Below are 24402 nucleotides of genomic sequence, written 5' to 3' on the forward strand. Positions count from 1 at the left end.
TATTTAAGTATTTTTTTAAACCACACAATTAAACTTGAAAACACTATTGTGAAAGGTCACCGATGAAGACATATATAAACATTTAAATTCTCATCATTGGAAATTCTGTGTTCTTCCAAATAATTTTCTTTGTGTATATACAAATTTATACATATTTCCAAAAAAGAAGCATAATGCTTATTGTTTTTAACCTGGAAATTGTTTTTTATTTAGCCATGTGACACGAAGAACATTCAAAAATAATGCTTGTAATCTGCTTGATCTCTGTAATTGCTATAGACTGTATAATTTTCATAGATGATGAGTATGTTCATAGATAGATAGCTATTTAAGTGCTTGAGGGAACTGCCTGCACATAATATGTGTATGTGCAAGTATTTCTGCAGACAGTTTCCTAGATGTGCAATCACAGGGTTAAAGGGTATGTTAAATTTTACTTGAAATCATTATTCCACATTATACTCCCTGAAAAATAATTTTCTCAGATTCTTATGTTTGATAAATCTTCTCTGGAAAAATAATTTGTCGATTTAATTTATATTTCCCTAAGTATCAGTTCTTTTGCTCTCTCTTATACATTAGAGGCCATTTTTACTTCTGTGAATTTCCTGTTCAATCCTCCATTTATTATTATATTGCATTGTTTGTCTTTTTGTTTGTGATTTCTAAGTTTTCTCATTATACAATGGATACCAATCCTTTTCCTGTTCCATGTTTTGCAGAATAGATTTGAGGAAAAAATAATTAAGCCTATAAGCATGAGTTAACAATATCATTTACTATTGCACTTATTTTGTATTAATATTATTTTATTATGGCACTTTATTTTTTAAATGTATCAATTATCCAGAGTAGTTGTATGAGAAAACCTGTGATAAACTTATCCTATAATTCTCTCAGCATTAAGGTTTTAACTTGTTTTTAAAAAAAATTCACACTATAGACTGGAGAAACCTTGCTGTGAGACTTCCATAATGGTCTCTCGACCAACAAACACAGTTACATTTTTATGGACCTGGACCACTTTGATCATAAAGTGAACTCCTGATTTGTAGGATTCAAGAAGGCCTGGAGACCCTTGTGGTTTGATTTACATATTTTCAGTAATTTACATAATTTTTATATTCTTTGCATTATAATTGATTATGGTTTTTCATAGCGTGCCTATATTTAAAAGAGAATGGTGACTGAATTCTTTTTTTTGTGATGCCAAAGGATTTAAAGTTTCCATCTTAGGTCAATAGGAGAGAAGAAACAACAGACTTCTGAGGAAGGAGAATGAATGAGACATGCTGATCTAGTATGGTTATACAGAATAAGAATCATTATTTTAAACTGCCTTCAACAAACACATTGAATTGCTCACCATATCTGTAAATAGCCAAGTGATGCTGTACCTAGTTTTGAAATAAGTGGACATATATATGTACACCCACATTTGGAGAAATGAAAAGTCAATAAATCCCTTTAGAAAAAAGGTTATATGTTATCACAACCTACAATTGGGATCCTACATTCAGTATCAAAAGCTAAAATGAGAGTGAAAGCAACCAGGTAAATCTTTTTAAAGGGCTGTGAGCTAAAGAGAATAAGCTAGTGAAACCAAACTCTTTCCTAAATACTCCGTTTCATAATAAGCAGCAGGAAGGAGTTGTTATAGTTCTAAATCCACATACAATCCAATGGGAAAGGAGTTAAACTGGATGAAGGAAAATTTCTTCCTATCTTGTCTTTAGGTAAGGAATGATGCTGCGGTTGGATGCACAGTAAAAGCCAAGCGGCATTAGTGGTCTCCCAAAAGGAAATGGAAAGGTGAATCATTTTGCACAATTCTAACATTTGAATACTTTCTTTAGCAAAAGATAAAACTACAAAATTCTGCACCAACATGAAGTTAAAATATTCTGAGTATTTGCACAATAATACTGATACTGTGAATAAACTAGTTAATATTATTGTGTCCTTGTGCAATACTGAAACACAGTTAAACTCAATAATTTTTTTGGTATAACTTTTGAATTAGGATAATATATTTCAATGTACACTCATATACTCTTATTTTATTTTATTTTTTCCACAAGATTTTTTTCTCTTTGGATGATGTTTCTAACTCTTAAACAGGAAGTAAATTCCTTGATAACAAATTTTGATCTGAGAAACAAAATTGTGAAAGGTTGTTTTGTCACAAGAGGAAGAGACCCTTACATCATACCTTTTTCTTCCTGGAATAAACTGGAGGAGTCTTATCTATGAGGCATTCCTGCTTCAGGTCTCAGGTACAACTATTCCCTTTTTCCTTCTTTCTTGTTTTAGCAAACTTCTGGCAACAAAACAGACGTTTTGTGATGACAAATATAGCAGTTGTTACAGGCCAACAGAAACCCGATCACATCCAAAGAGTGAGGTCATGGGAGGCCAGCCACAGGTGTTTGTCTCCTTTGTGGTGCATGAAAAACTCGATCCAGAAGACTGCTCTATCTGCAGGCTTCATTGGCTGATCACGGGGAATTCTTGATAATGTCATAGCATTCTCTTAGTATCTGAAGGAGAAATATAAAGATAGTAACACTGAAAGGAAGTTAATTTACCTATGCAAATCATTCCCATGAAAGGCTTTTGAAAAGTGTCATAATATGTTTTAAAACAAATGTCGTAGAATTGCAGAAGTAATGGTACACATTTTTATTTGGGTTTCAAAAATGGTTTGGCTTTTAAAGTCGAATTTTCAGAATGACAAATATTTTAAAAAGTGAAGATGGAAGTTAATAGGGATAGTTTAATCTTGTCTAGCAAAGGAAATGATATGAGCCATTATAAGAGTTCTAAGTGAGATGGTGGAAATGTACTTTTGGGAATGATCCTCATGAAGTATTGAAAGAGGAATTGTGTCCTCACCAGTCACTGTGCATTCACTCTTCTTATCATTCTCTGTTTTTTATTTTACTTCCTGTAGCCAGTATCATTTCTGAAACAGATATCAGGTTATGACACTCCCCTGCTAAATATTTCCATCTGGTTTCTCATTCCATTTGGAATAAATTCCATGTGTATTCTTTGCCCTAAAGGACCCTACATGTTCATATCCTTGGTAACCTCTTCTATCACTTTTTCCTATGCACACCCTGTTGTAGGCACACTGGCCTTCTAGCTGATCCTGGAAGTTGCCTAAAGAGTTCTCGCCTCAACGCCTTTGCACTTTCAGTCCCCTCTGTCCCTCTCCTGGAGCATGCCTCCCTCAACACCCGGAGGCTTGCTTCCACCTCCTGATAGCAGAGATAGTCACGTCTCAGAGAGGCTTTTCCTGGCCGTGCTGTTGTGGCATTCCATGCATTTCTTTGATTTTTTTGGTATTTTTTATTATTTGATTCCTAGAATTTCTAAATAGAATACATTTTGTAAAATATTCCTTTAAGTATGAGGTACATAAGGAAAACGCACGTATCCTATCTAATCAGGTAAAAATTTCAAAATTAGCTAGAAAACTGTTGTGAAATGTACATACCAATGTCTCCACTACCCAGATATTGATGTAGGATTCCACAAGCTGCCTAGAAGCATCCAGTTTTTCTGGACCCTTTCATTGCTCCCTTTCCTGAATTAACCACTATCTTAACTTTAAATACCATAGTTTAGTTTTTCTTGTTTACTAATTGGAGTCATAGTACGTACTCGTTTGTTTTTGTCTTTTCTGTAGCAGTTATTGGTAAATTACTTTTCTATATTGTATTTTATTGTATGGTGATATCACAGAATATCTCTTAATTTAATGATTGAGGGACATTTGAATTGTTAATATTTTATTAACCATTACTACTACTACTGTTATAAACATTGTCGTGCATGTTTTTTGGTTTACATATTTGTGCATTTCTGTTGTGTATGTACCTAGAAGTGGATTTGATGTGAAGAAATTGCATTTATGATTATGATTTATTTGTTGACTCAATTATTTAGAAATGTATTGCTTAAATTTCAAAATTTAGAGGTTTTTTAGTTATCTTGTTTTTGATCATTTCTCACTTAATTCTAGTCTGACCAGACAATATACTCCATATGATATGAAAATGTTCAATTACTGCATTTTGATTTGTTCCACAGCACATATCAATTTCATTAATAATTCTACATACTCTTGAAAAATGCGTTTTCCTCATTGTTATATAAGATAGGTTACATTTTAAAAATGTTCTCTTCAAATCTTTTTGTACCTAGTCATTATTTTGTCATCTTTTTCTATATTCTTGATAAAGTTATTTAAAAATATCTTTTTTGTCTAGTTTTATTTTTATTTGGAGGTTTTATCGGTAGGTGTCCCAATTAATAATTTGTGTTGTTTAGAAAGATTATCCTATTTGTGATTACAAAGTATTTATCTTTATTTTTAGTAGTGCTTCTGATCTACTGTGTCTGATATTAGTATTAGGTACAGCATCTTTCTATGGATACTGTTGAAATAGATCTTTTTCTTCCTTTGTACTTACAATCTTCTTGTACACTTCTACGTAAGCATGTTTTATAAATAATACATATAGTTTTTGGAATCTAATCTGGCTATCTTTGTGTTTAAACAATTTGGTCTGTTTAGCCTTACTGTCAGAATGGACATCCTTACTTTTGCATCTACTACCTTATCCTGTATTTTCTTTTCTATTTGTCAACTTGCTTTGTTTCCTTTTCGTTTCTTTCCTACCTCCTTTAAAAGTAGTTTTTTAATTTGATTGTACTACTGTTTTCTTCCTGCTAATGCATTTTAAAATATTTTTAGGTGATATCCTTCAAATATAATAATAATGCTGTTAATAGTAAGATATGCTGAATTAACGTTCACATGCTAGGCACTTCATATTCCACATTATTTTCCTTTGGAATATTAAAAAAATTAACTATTAAAGATTTACTTTATCAAAATTAAAAAGTTTTCTGCCTGAAAGGTCATCAATCAGAGAGTGAGAAATCAACCACCCAGAATGGGAGAAAATATTTTTGATTAAATATCTGATAAAGTATTTATATTTATACTATATAAATAATTCTTACAATTCAATAATAAGAAGACCACCCAATTAAAAAATTGGCGAAGGATTGAAATAGACATGTCCCCACATAAGACAGATGAATTTCCAGGAAGCATGAGGATAGATGCTCAACATCTTTGGCTATATGGGAAATACTAATCAAGACCACAAGAAGAGACCACTTTACAAAGACTGATGATAACAAGTGTTTGCAATGATTTGAAGACTTGGAACCCACATACACTGCTGGTGGGAGTGTAAAATGGTGCAGCCTCTTTGGACATCTGTTTGGCAGTTCATCATCAAGTTACCATATGACCCAGCATCCACCTGAAGAAACTATCCAAAACAAATGAAAACCTATGTTCATACAAAAACATAATAGCAATATTCATAATAGCCAAACATGGAAACAACCAAAATATCTATGAAATGATGAATGGATAAACAGTATCTGCTATATTCATATCATAAAATATTATTCAGCAATAGAAAGCTACAACAGGGAAGAAAGTCAAAAACATTATGTTATGTAAAAGAAGGCAGTTACAAAAGACCATATGTTATATGATTCCATTTATGTGAAATGTTCAGAAGGGGTAATCTATTGAGAAAGAAAGTTGATTAACAGTTCCTTGAGCAGTGGGGAATGGAAAGTGATGTCTAAGGCAAGTCAAGTTTCTTTTTACAGTGATGACTATGTCCTAAATTTATATTATGTTGATGATTTTATAGGTCTATAAGTATACTGCATATATTTCAATTTTATACTTTAATCAGGTTAATTTTATGGCATATAAATTATATTTAATTATAAAATATATTAAAATAGAGATAAAATCAATTTTGAGAAAAAGATAATTGTAGTTTTAGAAATTTAGAAACTGAATTGATGTATTTTACGATATTTCTTCTAGTTCATCATTCTCTCCTTCTATGGGTTCTACATATTTTTTAAAATATCTGCTTTTTACTAATTCATTTAGAACTTTACCTTTTTTGCGTAAAAATTGTTACACTAGTTGTTTACTCATTAAATCAACGGAGTTAAAATGTACTTTGTAATAAATATGTGTTTAAAAATAAAAGTAGCTTTAAGAATGGTTAAATCTTGTTAATAATTTCAAAATTAGCTTCTTAAAAATGAGATGAAACTCATATTCACTGTTAACATGAGAAAATATCTGTAAATAGTATCCATTGAAAAAAAATTGTGATACTCAGGAAGGGTCGTTAATGACTGTCTTCAACGCATTGAGCAAATCTGTACTTGACATTGTGTTCAGGTCTAATCTAACAGCTGCTCCCCCGGCCTTCATGTGAACAATGTTATCTGATGATCCACAAACAAAGGAATGCCCACCACAAGGATCCCATGGTAGATCACCTCATAGTTGATGTTGGTTCCACCATGAGTTGTAACGGCTTAGTTTTTGGATGACCTATGATTTGTTGAATTTCAACAAATTCTTAATTGTTAGTCTTATAACAATCTGCCAGTAGGTTAACAAGGCACTGCAAGAGGCAGTATATTTGGATAAGAGGTTAGTATACACTCGAAACTGAATTAAAATATATTTCAGGTCTCAAAGGAAGAAGTACCTCAGTCAGCTGGAGAGGTAAGTGAAGGCTACAGAGAAGATTGATGTGTTTCTTTTGACATGAAAAATGAATACAAGTTGCCAGATGGACGAATTGTAAAAGATTATTTTGGATAAAAAAAGATGTACACCTGAAATTTTTACAATGTCATAAACCAATGTTACTGCAATAAACAAAAAATTAAAAAAAAAAAAAAGAAATAGGGGATAATAAAGAAAAAAAAAGAGCATGTGCAACAAAGGGGGTGGGCAGGGCATGAGAGAACATATTCTCCTAATGAAGTAGTAAAGTCACTGAGTCTGATAAGTAGTGTGTCAAGGCAGCAGGAAGCACCATGGTGGTGGCTTAGGAATCAGTGGAAGGAAAGGCTACATTTTACCATGAAATATATTATTACTTCATGAAAAAGATTGTGGATTTTTTTCCTATAGAAACTGGAGAGTCACTGGTAGTAAAAAAGGAGATGTTATTTATCAGTGGCATATGGTGTACCCCCTCAGTGGGGGAAAGAATTGGTGTAAAGGGAGAATTAGGTGATGAAGTGACAACCCAGAAAGGTGTCGAAAAAGGCTCTGTGAGAGGTAATTACACGTGAACTAAAGATACTTTGATTCTGACCATAAGGAGTGTGACTGTGTATAATAAAATGCCAACTGTCATATCTTATCCTTTTCCCCAAGTCTAGGAAATAAATATAAGAAAATTATGTTTTATTTTTTATGTTTTCAATAATAAATCTTCAATAAATTTCTTTCCTGGTGAATTATTATCACTCTGGTTAACTGTTCCTCTCGTTTCAGTGTTTGTTTTCCAGAGTTTTACCAAGAAGGTCATTCAAGGGGATCTGCTTATAAAGCTGAGAATTTGGCCCTAAGGCATCTGGTTTCTTACCCTCAAATCTCCATATAACCCACTAGAGTAAAGGCAATACCTTATTCCATGAGTCAAACTTCTAAGATAAAGCATGTTAGAATCTAAGTAGATTGAGTCATCTAGTTAAACCCCTTCTATATGACAGATGAGGAAATGAGAATAAGAGATGTTAGATAATGATAACCAGGGAAACACTGATGTAATGAGAATACTCATATTACATGTACTTATTTTTATATCGATCAGGTATAAATACAATCATATTCTTTCGCACTTAGGGGCTAGACAATGGGATTATCAGTGAGTAATTTAAGCACTTAAAAATTTTTAGGTTGTCATTATAATTCTAATGCAAAAAACAGTAGCAAATTACTAATGATCTGTATATTTAATTTGTTTTAACTATTTATTATACTAGCTCTCATTTTCCAGGTCAATATTAACCTGTTTTATTTCTTTTTCAGTGATACATGAAGCAGTTGAGATACAACCTCTTATTTCATAAGTTATTTTATTACATTTACATATTTTGATTTAAAAACCAATACCGTCAGCTATTTGTGAGAATTGAATCATTCTGATATTTAGCAATTTGATAATAATAATAATTTCTGCTTAACAAGAATGCTTAGCTTCTTTTAGATTACTAATTATTAGTCATTACTTCCAAGAAAAATTTCAAGTGGTAATTTTTTACGTGAATCCAGTATTATCACTATTGCTACGTTTGAAAATTCTTTAAACACAGAAAAGAAGAGCCCATTGGCATTTCATAAATAATAATATCGCCATTGGAAAAGATTGAATATCATGATGATGCTAAATTTTATTCATCTGACTGTTAGCACTTTAAGTATGCACTACCAATATTGACAGCATTGATTAATATGGTTTCTTATAGCCAAGCCATTTACAAGTGTGGAAACAAAATTAGGTACAGATGTTGAAATTCCCAAGCAATGCTCATAAGGTAGATTTTAGTTTACAAGTGGTTAACATCTATTTGCTATATGAGTGTTACAGTAAATTCAGATTCTCAGTTAACTAGCATAGATGATAAGGAGAAAGGTATATATATCAGTTAGGAAATTACACAGTAGTTCCCAAATACCCAGAGACTCTAAGTATGTTCTACATATTAGAAATAATTTACTACTGTATTGTATGGAAAAAGGGCATCTGAAAACTTTTTATGCTGGGCTTGCTTATGGTGGACTCCTTTTCGTATTTCCTTCTCCATCTTCAATCCAGAGCTGTTATTATCTGATGGGTTAGAGCAGAGTCCATTCAGGACCACCTTTTATAAAGCACAGGGTCACCTTAAGGGCTAGACCCACCTCTACTCTTTGTCTTACGTTTCCCTGCTTCAGACCATAGCAGGGCCGAGGTCAAAGGGCAGTTTTTTCTCCTTCTTTTTCAGGCTTTCTCTAAATCACCGTGGCTGGATAAGTAACTGGATGCAATTTGGTGTGCCCTGGCCATCGTTTTTTCCGAATAGCGCCCTGAAAAGCACATTGACTAGGCCTATTCCAAAATTGAGGGGAAGTAAAAGAGGCCTGGATTACCTAGCAAGCCTAAACTTCAGGATGACTTTCAGACTGTTTTCAATCCCTGCTGAATGTTACTGTTAAAATTTGACCACTTTCTGGGTAAATCTGTAGTGTGTAGAGTGCCCTCAGGAATCCTGCAGGGAGAGAGGGCAAAGGACAGGGCAGAATTTGGTGATGTCTGTACCTGCCCACGATATCATTATAATACCAATACTTCACTCTACACCTCTTAAATATATTTCTTTTTGATCACAATGTTAATGCCAAAGTTATTGTCAGTGAAAGACACCATCTATACTACTTTAGCACCTGCCATGTATATTTTGGTTTTTAAACTAATATCTGAGGTAAATTGTATCTATCATAATACAGTGTAGTAATCTTTCATGCAGAAAATTTCAGTAATCAGACTCTTTCTGAAATTTAACAGACATTAAACAGTTGTCCACTATAAGTTACTATATCTTACCTTTTGTGGAATCTGTACAATGGCTGATGCAATCACGTTGGCCCTTTCTTCTGTCATGTTCTGAACATTGACTACAGAGTAAACATCACAATACCATTTTCTCCAAAGCTCTGGGCAAACTCTTCCATTTCCTGTGGAGAAAGTATTTGCTCCATCAGAAAAGCACAACAGCACAGCAAACAATATTGATAGGATTACTACAAACAACTAAAGAGAGAAAATTTTGTATTATCAGGAATTATTAGAGCAGTGCCTGTTTCTTATTTTTATTTGTGGTCAAATACAGATAACATAAAATTCACCACCTTAACCAATCCCAACTGTACAGTTCAGTAGTGTTAATTTTATTCACTTTGTTGTGTAATCAATCTCCAGAACTTTTTCATTTTGGAAAACTGGGACCATATCCATTAAACAATAATTCCCCCTTTCCCCCTTCACCAGTCCTGCCAACCATCATTATACTTTCTGTTTCTATGAATTCGACTAGTCTAGATACCTCATATGACTGGAATCATGCAGTATTTGTCTTTTTGTGAGTGGCCCATTTCACTTAGCATAACGTTCTTAATGTTCAGCCATGTGGTAGCAAGTGTTAGAATTTCCTTCAATTCTAAGGCTAACGTTCCATTGCGTGTAAATACCACATTTTGTTTTTTATTCTTTCATCGATGGACACTTGGTTGGCTTTCATGTTTTGGCTCTTGTGAATGGTGCTATTATGAAGACGGGTGTGCAAATATATCATCTGGATGCTAATATCAGTTCTTTTGAATATGTACCCAAAAGTGCAATTGCTGGACCAAATGGTAATTCATTTTTAATTTTGTGAGGAACCTCCATTTCTTTTACATTAGTGCTCTTTATAACAGATGTAATCCCTCATTTCCTTGGCCAGTATACAATTGATATGAGAACAATGTCCTTTATTATTCATACTTGAGTATGTCTGTGTGTGTGTGTGATTGTGTGTACAAGCAAGAAATGAAATAGAAAAGAAATTAAAGAAGATATGCTCTTAGACAATATTATCTCCAGACTATTTATAATGTCATTAATTAAGGCAACCTTGGAGATCTTGCAGGCTCAGTTACAGACCAGTGCAATAAAGTGAATATTGCAATAAAGGGAGTCACACAATTTTTTTTAGTTTCCGAGTGCATATAAAAGTTATGTTTACACTATACTGTAGCCTATTAAGTGTACAATAGCATTATATCTAGAAAACAATGTACATACCTTAATTAAAAAGTACTTTATTGCTAAATAATGCTAACCATCCACTGAGACTTCAGGAATTCATAATATTTTTGCTGGTGGAGGGTCTCTACTCAAAGTTGATTCCCCTGACTGATCAGGGTGATGGTTGATGAAGGTTGGGGTGCCTGTGGGAATTTCTTAAACTAAGACAACAGTGAGGATTGCTGCATTGATTGAGGCTTCCTTTCATGAATGATTCCTCTGTAGCATTTCTCTGTTTGATAGCATTTTACCCACAGTAGAACTTATTTCAAAATTGGAGTTCATCCTCAAACCCTGCCACTGATTTATCAACTAAGTTTTTGTAATACCCTAAATCCTTTTTTGTCATTTCAGCAATCTTCACAGCATCTTCGTCAGGAGTAGATTCCATCTCAAGAAACCATTTTCTTTGCTCATCCGTAAGAAGCAATGTCTGATCCATTACAGTTTTACCATAAAATTGCAGCAATTCAGCCATGTCTTCAGGCTACACTTCTAATTCTAGTTCTTTTACTATTTCCACCACATCTGTAGTTACTTCCTCCAGTGAACTATTGAATCCCCCAGAGTGATCCAGGAAGGTTGGAATCAACTTCTTCCAAACTCCCGTTAATGTTGATGTTTTGAGCTTTTCCCATGAATCATAAATGTTCTTAACAGCAGCTAGAATAGTAAATCCTTTCCAGATGGTTTTCAATTTACTTTGCCCAGAACTCCTAGAGGAATCACTATCTATGGCAGCTATAGCCTTATGAAATGTATTTCTGAAATAGTAAGACTTGAACCTCTAAATAACTCTGTGTTCCAGGGGCTGTCGAATGGATGTTGTGTTAGCAGGCATGAAAAAAACATTAATCTTGTTGTACATCTCCATCACAGGTTTTGAGTGATCAGGTACATTGTCAATAAGCAGCAATATTTTGAAAAGAATCTTTTTTTCTGAGCAGTAGAACTCAATAGTGGGCTTAAAATATTCAGTAAACCATGTTGTAAACAGATTTATTGTTACCCAGGCTTTGTTGTTCCATCTATAAGGCACAGGCAGGGTAGCTTTAGCATAATTCTTAAGGGCCCTGTGATTTTCAAAATGGTAAATGAGCATTGATTTCAACTTAAAGTCACCAGCTACATTAGCTCCTAACAAGAGAGTCAGCCTATCTTTTCAAGGCCAGGCATTGATTTCTCCTCTCTAGTTATGAAAGTTCTAGATGGCATCTTTTTCCAAAATACTGATATTTCATCTACATGGAAAATTTGTTGTTTGATGTAGCCACTTTGTTAATTATCTTAGCTAGGTCTTCTGAATAACTTGCTACAAGATCCACATTAGCACTTGCTGCTTCGCCTTGGACTTGTATGTTATAGAGATGACTTCTTTCTTTAAACCTTATGAACCAACATCTGCTAGCTTCAATTTTTTTCTTCTGTAGCTTTCTCACCTCTCTCAGGCTTCATAGAATTGAGGAGAATCAGGGCCTTGCTCTGGATTAGGTTTTGGCTTAAGGGAATGTTGTGGCTGGTTTGATTTTCTATCGAGACCACTAAAACTTTTTCATAACAGCAATAAGTCTGTTATGCTTCGTTAACATTCGTGTGTTCACTGGAGTAGCATTTTTAATTTCCTTCAAGAACTTTTCCTTTGTATTTACAACTTGGTTAACTCTTTGTGCAAGAGGCATATCTTGCAACTTATCTCGGGTTTCAATATGCCTTACTCACTAAGCTTAATAGTTTCTAGCTTCAAATGAAATGAGTCAGACAGAGAAAGCCAAATATTATACAATTTTACTCATATATGGAAGATAAATGAACAAACAAACACACAGATACAGAGTACAGATTTGGCGGTTACTAGAAGGGTAAGGGTTGGGGGAAGGCAAAAGGGGTAAAGGGGCACATGTGTAGAGTGATGGATTACAACTAGACCTTGGTGGTGAACACAATGCAATCTATACAGAAGTCAAAGTATAATGACGCACACCTGAAATTTCTATAATGTTATAAATCAATCTCACTTCAATTTAGAAAAATGCAATATCTGCAATATGCAATGAAGTGATCAAAAAAAAGGAAGTGGGCCTACACTAATACAGATTCTTGGAAGGAGGCTACACAGCAGGATCTTAACTATCCTTTAATTCTTTACTGTTATAGTTCTAGAAAACATTTGTATTTGTTCCAGACAGGATTTCTGGAGAATTATTTTTGTTTAGCCATTATTATTTCTTTCTCTGACTATGAGCACAAAGATCAAGTTTGTTATGATTGGGATGACTTTATTTTTCTTTTTCTCTCAGTTTTATAATAATTTATAAATCACTATAACCTTTGTTAGAAGTTCCCAAGCTCTCTCCTTAAATCACTCTTTAAAGGCTGGAGGTTAATTGTCACTGTCATTCATGAGTCTGGTAATACTATTTGGAATTTCCATGAAATAGCCCTAAGATCTTTCTTTATAATCCATAAATATACTTGCCTAGTTACTTATTTGAGTGACCATATTTCTGGCTTATTTATGTATGACACTTTTTGCCCTGAATTCATATAAAATTGATATCCCAGTAGAATGTGCTATGTGTAACTGGCTGTGAGGGGCCCTCATCGTCACCTCACTGAGTCCCCCAGGGGGCACCTGGCCCACTGTGAGAGAGATACAGCAGGACTTTCTACAGCAGAGATCTGGTCACCCTCTTGAGGAGCTCAGGTCAAACTATATAATGTTCCTGGTGAATCCGTATTTGCCTGGAATTATTTCAGAATTATTCTGACTTGGAGTCCCAAGTCCTTGCAAATTTAAAAAAATTTACGGTTTTCTTTAGTAAAATAATTCCTCATTGCACAATGTACTCTCTCACCAAAAACAAAAACTAAAACAACAACAACAAAAAACAAACTTAGAGGAGCCAAGTTTTCCTGGATATGTTGTCAAAACTGCATATTGATTTTTTTCTTGATCTTTCTATTTTAAAGTCATTTGTTCTAAATTCATTTATTTGTTCTTTTCTCTTTGGAAAATAAAGACTTAATCCTTCCAATATAAACAGTATACTTTCTCATCCTAATCATTGTTGTAAAGCTTCTTTTCAAAGCTGTTTTTTACAGAATAAAAAAAGAGGAACAAATTTCCAAATTTTACCCTGGTGACTCTACCTTGTCCAGAGAATTCTTCAAAAATATAATTCCACTGATGACATTACTTTCAAATGAAGGTCACTGTACATCCCTATGACTAACATTGTGCATCCTGGTAATCTGCAGGGGCCCAGTAATCTGTAGCACCATTTATAGTTACCTGTGTTCAATGTTTTGTCTCATTAGCTCTCTACCAATAGCCTTCTTCAACCATGCTGTGGAGGATGGTTTCCTATAGAACTATAGTAATACAACCTCTCTGTTAGGCTAATCACTGAGTTGGACTGGTCATCTTCATTCAGTACATCCTTAAAAAATAACACATTGAAAGAATTTTTGGAAAAGTACGAAGAAGAGTCAAAAAGGAATTAAAATTCACCTCTACTCTCCATCCAGGTACATCCTTGGTGTGAATTGTTATGGTTTTCCACTCATCTTGATTATTTGTCTCTGTATAGTTTCAAATGTGTGTATTATGAAGTCAAAGTCTATAAGCATTTTTCAGAATTTTGATGCAATCTGTCAAATGTCTTATTTTTTAAAAGGAAAGTACAGAAATTATCTTCGATTCTAATAGTTAATGGAAAGCAAGTTGTTTGGCAAACAATTCACTTTATATGATAGAGAGTAAGAACAGTCTTCACAATCATTGACATGGATTCAAGTCTTGTTTCTACAACTTAATAACAACAACTGCCATTACTAATTATCATGATTGTACTGCTATTCGTCCTACTCCGTGTCTATCTTCTTCTCCTTCTCTTTTTTCACTCCTCCTGATATTACCACTTTCCCTTGCTATAAAGGGGAACATCTTTCAAAAATAGGTTTGGATCAACTAGAAGTTTCACTTAACTTACCTCAGGCTTTACCGTTAGGAAAGTTTTCATATGAGCCTAAATAATTTGCAATTGAAAGAGATATTGTAATAACCCTTGAATAAGATCTCAATATCATGTTGCTGCCAATCAAATGGCCGATGAAAAGGATCTCTAATAGATCATTTAATAGCTCATTAAAGGATGCTTGCTTTCTATTTATGTGTTAACGGTACATATCAACTTAAAACATACAGCTTCCTCCTTTCTCTCATAAGGTATATCATCCTACATACTAACAGAATTATTTTTGTAATTTTATACTATGGGCAGTTTTCAGATCCAAGTGGTAGAAATTATCAAGTATTTATTAAATATGCAGAATTTATGGTCCATAATATATTTGCAGTGTACATTTCCTCTTTCCTCATTTTGACAGACAGCTATGAGGTTGAGAACCATGTTCCCCAAGAAATCTTTACTGAGATTTCGTACAGTCTTGGTGTATGGCAGAACACACTTGCTCTAATAAGCAAATTCCTTTTATGCTTTAGATGTTAAACCCTGGATCTCAAATGAAGCATTGTTTAAATGCTGTGGTGAAGGCAAGTAAACGTTGGGTTTGGCTGCCAGTTGTGTTTGGGTACACATTCTTATTGTTGAGGAATGGTCTTCCCTTAATGCTACAATACTGATGAAGAGCTTCTACCCTCAAAAAACATTTTAGGCTTTCAATTTGCCCATGTGATTGCCAAATTATACATTTACTTTTAAGTATTGGACAGGATATGTGTTCTCTATGACTTTGCTAGAAAATCCAATCTTGATCTTTTGGAAAACAGTTCTTATTAAATGAGAAATCATATCAAAATAAGCTGACAGTGGTTATTAGTAATATTCATAATAGTAGCAAAAATAACAATAATGACAATACTTAATATTACCTCTGTATCACTATGTGCCAGAGACATTTTAAGCATTTTGTATGTATTAAGTATTTTTTTTCCACTGAATAGAAATAGGGAGTTGATATTATAACTATAAGAGTAGGCATAGTCATATCTTTAATGTCTAGTTTTCCATCTTTTGTTGCCTGAACTCTTGCAACAACCTCCTAAATGGTCCCCCTTTCTCCTCTTTCCCCTCTGCAGTCTAATTCAGTGACTGCACTTGAGTGTTTTTTAAAAAAAGAAATCTGATCATATCTCTCCCTTTTCTCCTTTGATTGGCTTCCTAATGCCTTTACTAGATGCTTCAACATCCTTATAATTATTTGTTTCTAACTTCTCCAGCATTATCCATCTCTTTACTCAGCCCCTTCCCACTAGACTATACCTAGACTTCTCGAGAAATGTCATTATTACTCTCGCTGCTTTACTTTTTGCATCTTCCTCTCTCTCCAACCTTTCCTCCTGTCACTGCACATCCTTCAGGTCTCACTTAATTATCAATGACTCTGAGATCCTGCAGGATGTTCTCTAGCGTCGTGGTCTTTCCTTATTATAATACTTTTCATGCAATTTTTATTTCTTGTTTATATTATATCTTTCCAAGTTGAATACTAGGTGTGTATGGGTGGAAATTGTTTCCACACTATTTCTCTGCATATCCAGTACTATCCCTGCACTATGCTAAGAATATTCTTTGACTGAATGACTGATACTTCCCTATGTGTTGAGTAATGAGGCCTTAATCTAACTGGCCTTATACCCAAAGTCTTCCAGGTATAATATTTTATTCTGTAATTATAATGAAATTCAGACAATTGCAATGGTGTTGAAATATTTAAGTTTCTACTTGGCAGGTCAATTTACCCAGCTTCTCATATCTCTCTCAATGTGATCAAATATCTTAAATAAAGAACACAGATACCTTTCTATTGAAAATGCAAAGTAAACCAAGCAAAACAAACAGCAATAGGTTATCTGAGGCAGAGTTTGCAAGTTTGCAGTGGATTTCTCCAAGTTCCAAATGTGGCAAGAATTGCTAAGCAAATTCAAAATCCCAGTAGGTTTGAATGAGCCACATTTCAGTTTTCCTCATTAACTCAGATAGTGTAGTGGGTCTCCCTGAAGGGAAAAAAGAAAGTAAAGGTAGAGGAAATTAGAATATTGTAATGTCAATATACCAGGTAATTTTCTGAAAAGACTGGAATGATGTAGTCAAAGATGTTTAAAATATCTGTGGTGTCACCTAAAGGAACTGGAAAAAGAAGAACAAACAAAGCCCAAAATCAGTATCCAAATAAGGGAAATAATAAAAATCAGAGCAGAAATAAATGAAATAGAGACTAAAAAAAAAAATAGAAAAAATTAATAAAACCAAGAGCTGGTTCTTTGAAAACATAAAAAAAATTGAGAAACTTTTAGCTAGACTCACCAAGAAAAAAAGAGAGAAGGCACAAAGAAGTAAAATCAGAAATGAAAGAGGAGAAATTACAACAGACACCTCAGAAATACAAAAGATTCTAAGAGACTACTATGAAAAGCTATATGCCAACCAATTCGACGATCTGGAAGAAATGGATCAATTCTTAGAATCACACAACTTTCCAAAACTTCATCGAGAAGAAGTAGAGAATTTGAATACGCTAATCACCAGTAAGGAGATTGAAACAGTAATCAAAAACCTCCCCAAAAATAAAAGTCCAGGACCAGATGGCTTCCCTGGGGAATTCTACCAAACATTCAAAGAAGACTTAATACTTATCCTTCTCAAACTCTTCCAAAAAATTGAGGAGGGGGGGAAGCTCCCTAACTCATTCTACGAAGCCGACATTACCCTGATACCAAACCAGACAAGGACAACACAAAAAAAGAAAATTACAGGCCAATATCACTGATGAACATCGATGCAAAAATCCTCAACAAAATACTAGCAAATCGCATACAACAATATGTTAAAAAGATTATACACCATGATCAAGTGGGATTTATTCCAGGTATGCAGGGATGGTTCAACATTCACAAATCAATCAATGTAATACACCACATTAATAAAATGAAGAATAAAAATCACATGATCATCTCAATAGATGCACAGAAAGCATTTGACAAGGTATAGCATCCATTTATGATAAAAACTCTGAATAAAATGGGTATAGAAGGAAAGTACCTCAACATAATAAAGGCCATATATGACAAACCCACAGCTGATATCATCCTCAATGGTGAAAAACTGAAAGCTATCCCTCTAAGAACAGGAACCAGACAAGGATGCCCATTCTCACCACTCCTATTTAACATAGTATTGGAAGTCCTAGCCAGAGTAATGAGGCAAGAAAAAGAAATAAAAGGGATCCAAATTGGAAAGGAAGAAGTGAAACTGTCACTATTTGCAGATGACATGATTTTATATGTAGAAAACCCTAAACAATCCACCAGAAAACTTTTAGAATTAATAAACGAATACGGTAAAGTAGGAGGATACAAAATCAACATACAAAAATCAGTTGCATTTCTATACACTAAGAACGAAGTAGCAGAAAGAGAAATTAAGAATACAATCCCATTTACAATTGCAACAAAAAGAATAAAATACCTAGGAATAAACTTAACCATAGAGGTGAAAGATCTGTACACCAAAAACTATAAAACATTGCTGAAAGAAATTGAAGAAGACACAAAGAAATGGAAAGATATTCCATGCTCTTGGATTGGAAGAATTAGCATAGTTAAGATGTCCATACTTCCTAAAGCAATCTATAGATTCAATGCAATCCCTATCAAAGTTCCAACAACATTTTTCACAGAAATAGAACAAAGAATCCTAAAATTTATATGGAACAACAAAAGACCCCGAATAGCTAAAGGAATCCTGAGAAAAAAGAACAAAGCCGGAGGTATCACACTCCCTGATTTCAAAATATACTACAGAGCTAGAGTAACCAAAACAGCATGGTACTCGCACAAAAACAGATGCACAGATCAATGGAATAGAATTGAAAGCCCTGAAATAAACCCATACATCTGTGGACAGCTAATCTTTGACAAAGGAGTCAAGAACATACAATGGAGAAAACAAAGTCTCTTCAACAAATGGTGTTGGCAAAACTGGATAGCCACACGCAAAAAAAATGAAAGTAGACCCTTATCTTACATCATACACAAAAATTAACTCCAAATGGATTAAAGACTTGAATGTAAGACCTGAAACTATGAAACTTCTAGAAGAAAACATAGGCAGTACGCTCTTCAACATCGGTCTTAGCAACATATTTTCAAGCACCATGTCTGACCGGGCAAGAGAAACAATAGAAAAAATAAACAAATGGGACTACATCAAACTAAAAAGCTTCTGCACAGCAAAGGAAACATCAGCAAAACAAAAAGACAACCTAACAATTGGGAGAAGATATTTGCAAACCATACATCTGATAAGGGGTTAATCTCCAAAATATATAAAGAACTCATGCATCTCAACAACAAAAAAACTAACAACCCAATTAAAAAATGGGCAAAAGACCAATAGACACAGGAAAAGATGTTCAAAATCATTAACTATCAGGGAAATGCAAATCAAAACTACAATGAGTTATCACCTCACGCCCCTCAGAATGGCTATAATTAACAAGACAGGAAACAACATGTGTTGGAGAGGATGCGGAGAGAAGGGAACTCTCATACACTGCTGGTGGGAGTGTAAACTGGTGCAGCCACTATGGAAAACAGTATGGAGATTCCTCAAAAAATCAAGGATAGAACTACCATATGATCCAGCTATTCCACTGTTGGGTATTTATCCAAAGAACTTGAAAACACCAATGCGTAAAGATACATGCATCCCTGTGTTCATTGCAGCGTTATTCACAATAGCCAAGACACGGAAGTAACCTAAGTGCCCATCAAGGGACGAATGGATAAAGAAGCTGTGGTATATATACACAATGGAATACTACTCAGCCATAAGAAACGATCAAATCCAGCCATTTGTGACAACATGGATGGACATTGAGGGTATTATGCAAAGTGAAATAAGTCAGAGGGAGAAGGTCAAATACCGTATGATTTCCTTCATTAAGTAGTAGATAACAACAACAATAAACAAACACATAGAGACGGAGATTGGATTGGTGGTTACAAGAGGGGAAGCGGGGAGGGAGGAGGGTGAAAGGGATAATTCGGCACATGTGTGTGGTGATAGGTTGTAATTAGTATTTGGGTGGTGAACATGATGTAATCTATGCAGAAATAGAAGTGTAATGATGTACACCTGAAATTTATACAATGTTATAAACCAATGTTACTGCAATAAACAAAAAATTAAAAATAAATTAATAAAAAAATAATATGTCTGTGGTGTCAAAATGCAAATTTGTATATTTATATTGGTGTGTGTGTGTATACATATATATATATACATGTTTTTCATAAATGTTCATATATATAGCCAAAAATGTAATAGAATTTTTAGCCCTAATGCCACCCAGGATATTCAGAATCATAAACAATTATTAAACCTAAGCCACTAAAGAGATAAACATGCATTTGTTTACTTCTTAAAGCTGCAAGAATAACAAATGCAAATGTAAACAACGATTTCAACTGTTCAATCAGTTAACCCTACCATACTCATGGAAACACCTTACCCTAGAGTACTCAGTTTAGTTTCCACAGTTTAGCAAAATGTTCAGCTGATACTAGATTTTCTGAGAGTATGGCTGCTCAGGAATTTTGTTCGTGTTATGAACTTAATAATATTTGCCTGTTAAATAAATGTATTTGCCAAAAGCAACTGGAAAATTGTCATAAAGTATGGAAATACATGTGGTCATCCTTGATTTTTGTATCATTTTTTCTTCCACAGGTGGACACAGTTTTCAAAAATATAGACTAATAATGTATACGTCTATCCTTCAGTAAGATTTTAAGCCTTAAAAATAGATGATTTCCAAGTACTTAGTGAAGGAACGTGTAATCATTAAGAACCCAAATTATAGATTCATGTGTCTGAGATAGAGCCACTGTATCTCTCAATTGTGAAGACATCCTTCAGGTAATATGGCAAAGTAGTTTAATTTTTAAATGAATTTAAAGTATACAAAAAGAAATAATTTCCTCAATGCTCCATAGACAGCTGTGCTAGACACATGTAATTACTAGATCTACAATCCTGCTATGATTAAGGTATATAGATAAATTTCTAATGCCTTTTACTAAAAATATATATATAGTGTATTTTATGTGTGAGATGAATAAACAGAGGACAGAGAATTTTTAAGGCAGGGAAACCACTCTGTATGATAATATAATGGTGGATAAAGGACATTATAAAATTGTCTAAGCTCAGAGAATGTAGCACACCAAGAGTGAACCCTAATATGAACTGTGGACTTTGAATGATAATGATATGTCAACATAGTTCCATCATTTGTAACAAATATACTTCTCTGGTGGTAGATGTTAAGAATAGAGAAAGCAATGCATGTGAGGGGGCAGGGCACATATGGCAAATCTCTACTTAGTGTTCCTGTGGACCTAAAACTTTTCTATGAGATAAAGCCTATTACAAACAAACAAACAAGAACGAATATATGATTGCTTAAAGAATTCTTCATTGCTTTAATTTGTGGCTTTTGACTTCCTGGAGTGTTCTGTACTAGTAATTATACCATAGAGTTCTAACTGACCAAATAATTTAAGCATTTCTGTGCTATTTGTGAGAGTGACATATCATTATATTTTCATTTCATCATTCCACTTATAAAGGACACTTACAAACCCACCTTCCAAGGCCATAGGAAAACTAAGTCTTCAAGCTACTAAAAACGTGACTTACCTAGTACTCCTATGTAGAACTGACCCCACTTCTTCTCATTAAATGCTTGGAACTAAAAGTCAAAATAAAGCACATATATCTTATTTTTTACTTTCTCCAGGAATGTCATTTGATCACATAATTCTGACATAACCACAGGTACATAGGACGGAGGGAATGGAAGTCATCCACTATACTTTTCCATTTTATGGCCTGGAATGAAGTGGAGACTGTACACTAAAGGTATTTTCAGTAGCTCAGCCAGCAGCTCTCCACACGGTCCAATGGCATCTGCGAGAATGACATCAAACCTTGATTCTTGTAGTTTTAAGTTTCTTGTTCAAAACCATATCTTTACAGAGCTTTTTAATACAATCAGAATATCCCAGAAAAGTTCTTGCATTAGTTAAAAATATGTCCAAAATGTTTCTTTTGGCAGATCATATGTCCATTTTTCAATCATTTTTCTGAAAAACACCTCAAAATCAGGTTTTGTTAAAGATGTAGGATAAATCTCAAATTTAATAGCAGATGGTTTGTTGGGATCAATGAGAATGGAAGCTGTAGATGTCAGAACACTCACTTCATGACCTCTCTGGACAAGTTCATCCAGGATTGTCTTCATATTGATCCAACGGCTATATTCTGTGGGCCATACCAGCACCTTTCTATGACTCCTAGAGCTAAAGTAACAACCAGCTGTAGCAGCAGAACTGAAATCCATTTCATAGACATCCTTTTGGAATGCAATGCTTTTTTTCAAATTGCTGTTCCGTTTTGCCATTGCCCATGTACATATCCAAGGAGAAATCAATCAGAAACATAAGTCCTACACTTCAAAGTAAATACATTATATGAACAGTAAGAGTATTTTTATGGTAAGTGGAAAAAGCAAAAGGTAGGTGACCTCTAGCTTATATAAAAGTGTTTGATGTCATTTTTATTCAGCTAGTAGTCAATGATCTTCCATGTGCAAGTTACCTGTTATGTAATGTATTTTAGAAGAGTATCAAGAACAGTGGCAATTGAGAAGCAACTGTGCCTGCAGTCTCCTTGATTCGAGAAGTAAAGATAAGGCTGTGATACAGTGAATCAGAATTTCTTGGATATGATATTTAAAGAGATTTTTTAAACAAAAATTTCGTTGATATGTATTTCACACAACATACAACAGCAAAATTTAAAGTGCATATTTCATAGTATGTTTACAAAATTGTGCAACCACCATGATGATCAATTTAGGACTATTTTTGTCATCCCAAAAATAGCTCTTTACTTTTAGATGGAACTCCCTAATATTTGTCTGTCTCAAACCCTAATCAAGCATTAGTCTAGATTCTGTGTGTATAGATTCGCCTATTCTAAGAATTTCCTGTAAATGCAGTATGTGGTCTTTTGTGAGTGACCTCTTTCACTTAGCATATGTTTTAAAGGTTTATTCATGCTGTGGCATGTATCAGGGTTCATTACTTTTTATTGCCAAATAACATTCCATAGTATGGATGTACCACTTCTGTTTATTCATGCATCACTTGATTGACATTTGTCATTTTTCAATTTTTGGCTATTATGAGTAATGTTGTTTATTAACACTCATGTAAAAGGATTCTGTGGATGTTTTCTTTTCTCTTACATATATACCTAGATGTGGAATTGCTGGGTCATATGGTAAGCCTAGGTTTGACCCATAAGGATATGGCATACTGTTCTCCAAAGTGGACACACCATTTCACATTTCCAACAGCAATGCATGACGGTTCCAATTTCTCCATATCCTTGCCACCACTTGTTATTATTTGTCTCTTTGGTTATAGCCATGCCTGTGGGAGTAAAGTCACATCTCATTTTTGTCAAACTCAAAAACAGAAACCAGTTTAAGTGGCAAAGTGTTTATTTGGAATCAAAGAAGTGCGATCTGAGGAGCACAGATGCAGGTAGAAACACAAACGATGTCCCAATTACAGGTTGAAAGCAAGAGGCTTTTATAGAAAAGGAAGGGGATAATGACATGAGTTGAAAGAGGAGAGAAAAAAATATTATTGGTGTCAACAAGCTAAGCTACTCTTGGTTTTACATTTATTGGCGATTAATTCCGTCTTCAAAAACTCCACAATCATCAGTCTTTGTGATCAGGATGTCCATTTTCCTGCTGACTTCTCAAATGATTGCTTCTAAAACAATTGCTGTTTTGGCCCAGTCCAAACATTTAGCCTAGTCCAAGTATTATGAAACAAGAAGAGCAAGGCAGTTCCCCTGAAGTGGCTGCTCCAGCTGTATTTTAAAGTGGCTCCACTTATGACAATTTTCATATTTTCCTCTTTTGATCAATATCTTTCCCTGAAAAAAATCGCTGATCAACCAGTTGAAATAATTGCTGATTGACTATTGAAAAGCATCTTTGCTCTCCCCTCACTAGGAAGGCTCATTTCTGGTATGTCATGTCCTGTGTAGGACGGAACGTGGTTTCCTTAGGAACCCTTTGGCCACATTTGCGTAACAAGAGCATCAGAGCAGAGGAAGGCTTAATATTGACTCCCATGAAATAAACAAAAGTAAGTAAATTTTTTAAATTGACCAAATGAGTATTAGAATTTAATTTAAAATGTTGGGCTACCATGATTTGTGTAGCATTCCTTTTAGCGTTGTGAAAAGAAATAGAAGCAGAGTCTTTCATAATAACGCTTCCTAGAATCACAAGCAAGACAGTAATTCGAATTTTAGAATAGTTCTAAACCATGAGGGTACACCCGAGCATAGCCAACTAAACAGGTTAAAAAATTTTGGAGTCTTCTTTCTTGAAATAATGGACCTAAAGTAAATCTCATGCTGAAGAGAAACATTTTGGGTGGCAAAATTTGCTTCCCCACAGTCCTGCCTTTAAAACTTCCCCATAGGGGCCAGCCCCATGGGGTAGTGGTTAACTTCGTGCACTCCGCTTCAGCGGC

At 34.3% G+C, this 24402-nt stretch overlaps 1 pseudogene; it reads right to left on the reverse strand.

Moving 5' to 3' along the window:
- Positions 1-2272: 2272 nt before the first annotated feature.
- LOC131409246 (UDP-glucuronosyltransferase 2B31-like) lies at positions 2273-22192 on the reverse strand (annotated as a pseudogene).
- Positions 22193-24402: the final 2210 nt, after the last annotated feature.

This window comes from Diceros bicornis, chromosome 8 (assembly GCF_020826845.1).
Source record: "Diceros bicornis minor isolate mBicDic1 chromosome 8, mDicBic1.mat.cur, whole genome shotgun sequence".
Taxonomy (NCBI): domain Eukaryota; kingdom Metazoa; phylum Chordata; class Mammalia; order Perissodactyla; family Rhinocerotidae; genus Diceros; species Diceros bicornis.